At 36.7% G+C, this 8,361-nt stretch overlaps 1 protein-coding gene across 2 annotated transcripts in view; it reads right to left on the reverse strand.

Annotated features, from left to right (window-relative positions):
- Positions 1 to 8,361, reverse strand: part of LOC105472784 (N-6 adenine-specific DNA methyltransferase 1) — a 545,294-nt gene that overhangs the window by 157,428 nt on the left and 379,505 nt on the right. The gene's annotated exons all lie outside the window — the stretch shown is intronic.

An 8,361-nucleotide genomic window follows, 5' to 3' on the forward strand; every position in this document is an offset into this window, starting at 1 on the left:
GGGCCTGTGGTGCGTGGTGTGGGGGAAGGTTCCTGGAGGCCTGGAAAAAGTAATACTTTCAAACTCAAAAAGCAAATTGCACCTATTTCAGCAAATTGGAAATTGATGGTGTGTAACTCTGAAAGCCCAGCAGTAGCTATTATTTCCATCCAGGCTATTATTAACTGGTAATATTTTCTCTAGTAAACATTCAGTTACTATAGCAACAGGAGCCATGTCACATGGACCAAAAAGCTCCCTGAGTTTGCCAGAGAAATGGATGGCGTTTCAAAGGCATTTTAGAAAATGCAAAGAGGCCTGCCAAACACAATATTTTTAAAGTACTACACTGAATTTTTACTTGAGATAAAAGAGAGAAGAAAGCTGTGATAAAGTGGAAATTGAAGACTTCTTAGAACCCCCGCTTCTATATACTGTATCTAGTGTCTTCCCAGCAAGTATAGAAGTTCCTGTCCTCCCATCTAAGCCAAATGCTTCACTGTGCTCTCAGTGAGATCCCATGCCTCCATCGCAGGTACTGATTTACAATGTCAAGTATGACTTCTACATCGTCTAGCTTCAATTTCTTCCCCCCTACATCTCCCCATCAATATATACTGTATTGATGTGCAACATGCATATAAATAAATAAATCATAAGAATACATACAGCTCAATAAACTATTTTGAAGTAAACACACCTATGTAACCAGTACATGGTTAAAAAATTGAATACGACAGCACACAGAAAGTCTTCTTAGAGCCTATATAACAGTCTTCTCACACTAAAGGAAACCACTATGAATTAGTTTTCTTTGTGTATGAAATGTGTATAAATAGACTTGTATAGTTTGTACTTAGTCTAGCTTCATCCATCCAAAGATTTAGTCAATAGAATCATCCATGTCATTGCACACAGTAGAAGGCAGTTCCTTTCATTGCTGTATTAGCTTCCTAGGGCCTCTGTCATAGTACTGCAAACTGAGCAGCTTACAAAGCAGAGATGTATTTTCTTACACTCTAAACATTCAACTACCATACCACTGGGAGTCACTTTGGTAGCTAAAGGTCTGAGATCAGGCTGTCAGCAGAGTGGGTTTCTCTCAGGGGTAATGATACTGACAGCACTAAATGATCAACTTTTCTGAAGTCTCCATGCCCCAGTTTTCCCATCTCTGAAATTGGAGATCATATCTCCTCAGCAGATAGCTTTACGACTGCTTTTAGGAGTAAATGAGATCATCTGTGTCTGACACAGAATAATGAAACAAATAATTATTGTTGCTGTTATTATGTTGTCATTAAAATTTTTTAACAACACCCCATGTCAGGTACCAAATGCAAAATACCAGCAGTTTATAAGACGCCAATTATAAAGTGCTGAAATTAAAAATCACATTGCAGTATCACAGAGAACAATAATCCTTAAGTTGTGGGCCACAAGCAAACCCTAAATGTTTTTATTCCTTTTTATATCAACCTGTCCTTTAAGAAAAAGGCTAAGAAGGGCCGGGCACGGTGGCTCATGCCTGTAATCCCAGCACTTTGGGAGGCCGAGGTGGGCGGATCACAAGGTCAGGAGATCGAGACCATCCTGGCTAACACGGTGAAACCTCGTCTCTACTAAAAATACAAAAAATTAGCCGGGCGTGCTGGCAGGTGCCTGTAGTCCCAGCTACTTGAGAGGCTGAGCCAGGAGAATGGCATGAACCCAGGAGGTGGAGCTTGCAGTGAGCGGAGATTGAGCCATTGCACTCCAACCTGGGCGACAAAGCCAGACTCCGTCTCAAAAAAAAAAAAAAAAAAAAAAAAAAAGGCTAAGAAAAGACTTACTTCATCTTTTCCTGCAAAAGCCTTCTGAGCTAGGTACACAGGTTATTATGTTGCTTTCGCAACTGAAGAAACTGGGCCACGTGGAAGTTCAGTGATTTGACTGTCAACTTGGAGTTCGTGGAAGATAAGCTGCTACTAAAATCCATTCTTTCCTTACAAATGTGGCTCACAGATCTAAAGTAAACTGACTTTACTTCTTTCTTTGATGATTATATACAGCTTGATTAGAAAGTTACACTCTGTAATTTCACAGTGATTACATGCCCTTGAATATCATTTTGTAAGTAAATGTTTTGAAACCAAAGATAATCACTGTTATACAACCATAACCCTTTTTCTTATGCCATATTCTCCACCAAGAATTTAACCAAGCTAAAGTTACACTTCAGACTCTGAGTAGCTGGCTCTGGGCTCTACTCTGTGTTCCTGGAATTCCAATTCTACTGGGCTATCTGGAGATGAATTACTGTTCTTTGGCTTCGGGGATAATCTTTATCTTTTCAATTGAACGACACGTGCACAAAAAGCTGCACTGTGCTGTCAACATGAGTGCTGTCAAATATAATATGTTAAGATGAAATAGATCAGAGACTTTGCGTAGTAAGACATTCAAAAGTGAAATACCCTGTCTAGATGCCTGGAAACATACTCCCATGATCTGGACATTATGAAGCTCCTCCTCCCTTTTAAGAAATTTCCTCCAGCCTGGGCAACATAGCAAGACACCATGTCTACAAAAAACAAAAAAATTAGCCAGGCATGATGGTGCATGTCTGTACTCCTACAATCTGGACATCATGAAGCTCCTCCTCTCTTTTAAGAAATTTCCTCCAGCCCGGGCAACATAGCAAGACACCACGTCTACAAAAAAAAAAAAAAAAATTAGCCAGGCATGATGGTACATGTCTGTACTCCCAGCTACTCGGGGGGCTGAGGCAGGAGCATCACTTGAGCCCAGGAGTTCGAGCTTGCAGTGAGTCACCACCACGCCACCGCACTTAGCCTGGGAGACAGAGTCTCACTCTGTCTCAAAAAAATAAATAAGTAAAAATAAATAAATAAACTTCCTAATTGCTTGGCCAGATTGTCTCCAGAAACATCTCCAAATTCAAGTGTTCTCCACTCTGGGTTAGTAACTCAGAGATAGCCCTACCTAGTAACTCTTGAGGGCAGCTCATAACCATGGCATTCCTTAGTTCTCTATTTGACCAATAAAGCAATAAACTACAGTATTAATTCCCTTTTTCTCGATTATCTACAGTTCCTGCATTTTCACATCTGCTGAAATTTTCATAAAGAGTGATAAAAAATTTGCCCATGTATACCTATTCCCACTCTCATCTCAAGGCCATGATTTCCTTTTGGCACCCTCTCATACACATACACACGCCCCAATTCTAACCTGTCGTGGAGGGTCAATCATGGTGTTTGGCTTTATAGACCAGGAGTGGATGTGTAAACCAAAATAAATTAATCAGAGTCTTTTGGGATTTTGGAATTTAGAGAAGAAGAGAAGCTCCGGTAAAAAACACAACGTAATTATTTTAACTGCAATGACCTGATGAAATTATTAACTAAACAGCTCTTTCAATCTAAATTTCCTGGAGCTAGCCTGGTTCCTAGCCTCTTTCAAACCATAATCTCCAGACTTCACATCTGTTACTATCTAGTACTCTGTAGTAATCAGTTGTGTTACTTTCATCTAAATAAATTGGATCAATACTGAGTCTATCTCTTTTCCCTGAAATGTCTTTAAGTACACCTGGGGGGAAGTTTTTACACCACCACCAAGTGCTACTCTACATAAGTTTCCTTAATACAGAGAGACATTTATACAAATTAGATCCTAAGAACAGACTTGAGGGTCCATGGCTTCTCATGTTGCAATGAATTCTAACCACAACCTCCAATAATGGCTGCTACTAAGTCATTTTAGAAAAAGAACTGCATAGCAAACAAATCTATCTGCAGATTAACATATAAACTCAAAACATATCTGCATCCACATTCCTTTATGCATCGAGTCACTCAGTCAGGATACCTGAGGACTTTTAAACACTTAACAATGGTGAGTATGTATTTTTCCCTCTTAAGTAAGTCACAATAAAATGCGATTTACTTTTAACATAACTAGCCAGACACTTAACTCTTAAATGGAGAAATCATCATATTGGGGTTTTGGTGGTTTTACCTTTCTTCTTTCTGGGGAAAATTCTAGGCTAATTTTTTCTGATATGTGAATTATGGATGGGGTATACAGTCTGGCAGACAAGATCAAATATGGGTCTTCTTTTGGTATTACTGGTTATTACCCAATTTTTAGGGTCTCCTTTGTACACTGCAGGAAAAGAGGACCACAGGTATGTTTTTGTTGTTAGCATCATAAATTCTTAAAGTTGGAAAGGACTACAAAAGTCGTATCATTCTATAAGTCATGCCATATTGCAATCTTGACTTATTCAAAGCCAAGTTATTTTGTTCTTCATCATACATCATAAGCTATATCTATGTCTAAGGTGAAAATTGAGCCAATTAATCAGGTAATATAGGCCTAAAACACAGGTCAAGGAAATACCCAAAACGTAAGAGTGATAGGAGCTTTCAGGAATTATGGAGATGACTTCAAATCTTCATTTTACAGAGCACATCAGGAATCACCTCACATGCAGAACACAGTGAGTGAACCGGCCATGTCCTGTCTGAAGTAGGACATAAAGAAAGATGAACAACCAATGTCAGTGGGATGTCATTTGTGGTGTCACTTGTAACAATTCAAACATCAAGATTTAGCTACAGTTTGTCACTTAACTTAGCATGGGCCCTTGTGTCTTTTAAATATTTAAGCATAAATTTTACAAAATATAAGTGACAAGGCTATGAGACTGAGTAAATTATTTTTTTCTTCCACATCCAACAGTTTATGGATTTAGTTTAGAAAAAAAAAATACGAATAGACTGCTGACAATACTTTATCACTAAAACTTGTAATATGTTCATGTATTTATTAGAAGTTAAGATTTATACCAGATTAACCTTTGTTTGCCTTTTAGACTGTTTTATCTAATAAGGACTTTATCTAATTATCTAACAGGACTTTAAATTTATGAATTCACTTGCATGTTATATTTTATAGGCATATTATTTCCATATCATATTCCTGTATTTTAAATTGTCTTTGAATATTTCTACTTTAATTTTCTTGTGAATATGATCTAAAGAAGGCATTTAAGGAATTGAAGAAAATATGTCAGAAACTGCTAACCAAACCATTAAGAAAATTGTATTAGATCAACAATAGAGACCACTGTAAAAACTGACAATATAAATTGGAGTTATCTTGCCATACCCTACTAAATTAGAGTTAGGAGGCCAGGGGAGAAAAAACATTTCGGGTACAAAGCACCTGCCCAAGGACTATCTCTAAAGCCAGCTGCCAGAATGACCTGCTATAACCTTAAAATGAGTTTTACCTGGTAGCTGCTAAAATGAACTGCCATGAATCTAAGCCTATTTTTTTTTGTCATTTCGTTTTTAATTTTTACTTTTTAATATTTCATTTTTGTGGGTACATAGTGTATATGTTTATGGGGTACATGAGACGCTTTGATACATGCATGCAATGCATAATAGTCACATCATGGAGAATGAGGTCTCCATCCCCTCAAACATTTATCCTTTGTGTTACAAATCATCCAATTATATATACTCTTTTAGTAATTTTTAAATGTAGAATTAAATTATGACTAACTTCAGTTACCCTATTGTGTTAGAATGAATGAATAAGATTTAAGACTCGTTTTAGCCAGTCACCGTTTACGCTCTCACTCACCAGTTTGTCAGCTCCCAAAATCTTCTCTAGTGCCAATTAGGTTTCTTTCAAAACAATACACATTTTTTTTCTAATAAAACCCCCAATTTTTTCTTTGTTTTTCAAACACAGAGAACATCACCCCAGTCTATCTGTATGCCTAAAACTGCAATTCTGTTTTCCCAAGTTAAATCTTTTGTTTAGAGATTCGTATTCATACTTTGACTCTTTCATACTTCACGTTAGAAGCAGAGCCTGAAATAGACTCACCTGAGAGAGATTAGCAAGCCCTGGAACTGGGTCACATGGTACCCACACTCTGGCCCCTTCGGCCTCCCCACTGCTTCCTCGGGGTACCCCTTTCCCCACAGTGAGTCTCATTTTTCTTTTGGTTGAGTTCTTCAGGGATTTGTTTAAGAGGAGTCTTTCCCCTCTCCTATCCATGAGACCTTCTGCTTATTTTCTACCCGCTGGATATAAGGCCTCCTGTTTATAAGGGATTTTCTCCATCCTGGTTACAAGGTCTTCTGTTTAGGAGGGATTATATTCCCCTCCTGTTAAAGAAAGCTTGTCTCTCCTGGTGAGTACAAACTTTATCTTTCAGTTCATTTGTGCGCTCGGATTTTATTTTGGCTTTGTGTAGCTGGCATTAAACTGAATCACCTAAATGAGTTTATTTACAGTTTGGGCTCTCAAAGTTGAAACGCATGCCAAGATAGATCCCCCGTTCTGGAACTCCAGCTGATGACATGTTACGGGGATCATTCAAACAGTTTGTTTTTCTTAGAAATAAAAGACCATTGCAATATAATCATACAGTCCAAATAGGGCACATATCTCATTTGGTATCTTAAGGTTCCAAAATGCATTCAGGACTCAAAGATTACCTTGCTGCAAAATACTGTCTCAAAGCTAACTGAGGCTCTTTCCTCCCCAAGGCCTTTCCCTCTCCTTCTACACCTCCTCCTCTTTCTCCTTCTCTAAGCCAAACTCTCTTTTTTGTGAAACTCCTCAGGTATTCTGGCATATTGACTAAATTAAGTCTGTTGAAAAACAGTAGATATCAAAAAAATTATTTTGACCTTCATGTTGTTTCTTAAAAGCAAAAGATGAAATTCCCAAGTAAAGATACCCTCCCTATACTAGAAGGAAAGGTGACACTCCTTATCTTCAAAAACGAGGAATGAAACCAAGAGAACACGGTACAGCCTTTGTGAGTAAAACTTTTATCTTTTAAGTCTCCTCACGTAATTCAGTCACATTTTTACAATTAACTATTCTTTGTCCAACCCAGCTGTATTAGCCTGTTCCCATGCTGCTAATAAAGACATACCCGAGACTGGGTAATTCATAAAGGAAAGAAGTTTAATTGACTTACAGTTCCACACAGCTGGGGCGGCCTCAGGATACTTGCAATCATGGCGGAAGGCAAAGCAAACGCATCCTTCGTGTGGCAGCAGCAAGGAGAAGTGCGGAGCAAAAGGGGAAAAGCCCCTTATAAAACCATCAGATCTCCCGAGAACTCACTCACTATCACGAGAACAGGATGGGGAAAACCTCCCCCATGATTTAATTATCTCCACCTGGTGCCTCCCACGACACGTGGAAATTAAGGAAGCTACAATTCAAGATGAGATTAGGGTGGAGACACAGCAAAACCATATCACTAGCCTTCATAGGCTTATTAGGACAAATACAAAATCTGAAAGTTTAGCTTTATTCTTTTTGTCGGAACTACAATTTGGCTCCAATTGTCTTCATATAAGCTAGTAAATTTGTAATACTACATTTTATTCATTACTAATTTTTAATAAAAACTGTCATTTCTTCACCTGTGTTTTCACAATTTTTTAATTCTATAAAAAGATAGATGATAGATTAGATAGATAGCTAGATGATTGATAGATAGACGACATTTTTTATCAAATTATTTCAAAGAGCTCTATCAACTTAAAGGGAAAAATAAGTCCTTAAATGAAGTACATTAGAAATATAAAAATTAACCCAAATGCCTTTTAGGCCATATGATTTAAGTAAATTTTTTATAAACATGCTGATTTTAAATATATTGATAAAATTAAAACAAAGATTTCTAAGAATTGTTAGTGTGTGTATACATATATATGTATATATACACACTAACTAGTATATATATACACTAATTTAGTGTGTGTGTATGTATATAGTGTGTGTGTATATATACTAATTGTTAGTGTGTATGTATATAGTATGTGTATATATACACACACTAATTGTTAGTGTATGTATATAGTGTAGGTACATATATATATATACACACACACACTAATTGTTAGTGTGTATGTATACAGTGTGTATGTGTATATATAGTCCGGATTTGCTGCCCAGACAGGGTTATGTTTGTCTCTGCTAGATGTTTTAATATCATAAAAGTATGAGCTTGATCTAAGAACAAACAATGCAGTGTCCATTGTTTCCTATATATAAAGCACACTAACCTTCAGAAATCTTGACAGGAAAATTACTTAAAATAATAACTAGCTCTTTTAAATATCTGTTTTCATAAGTAATTTAGGTAGAATTGTTAGAAATAAATTAGATAAATGTAAATGAGGTAAATCTTTATAATTTTTTATAGTATGAAATTTTAAAGTTATGTTGAATTAAATAATAGATATTCATAAAATCTGAGTCATTTCTAAATAAATAAATAAAATAATGAAACATGAATTGCCAAACATAAAGTTTATTTAGTTTTGGCTT

The sequence above is a fragment of the Macaca nemestrina genome, chromosome 4 (genome assembly GCF_043159975.1).
Source record: "Macaca nemestrina isolate mMacNem1 chromosome 4, mMacNem.hap1, whole genome shotgun sequence".
NCBI classification, from domain to species: domain Eukaryota; kingdom Metazoa; phylum Chordata; class Mammalia; order Primates; family Cercopithecidae; genus Macaca; species Macaca nemestrina.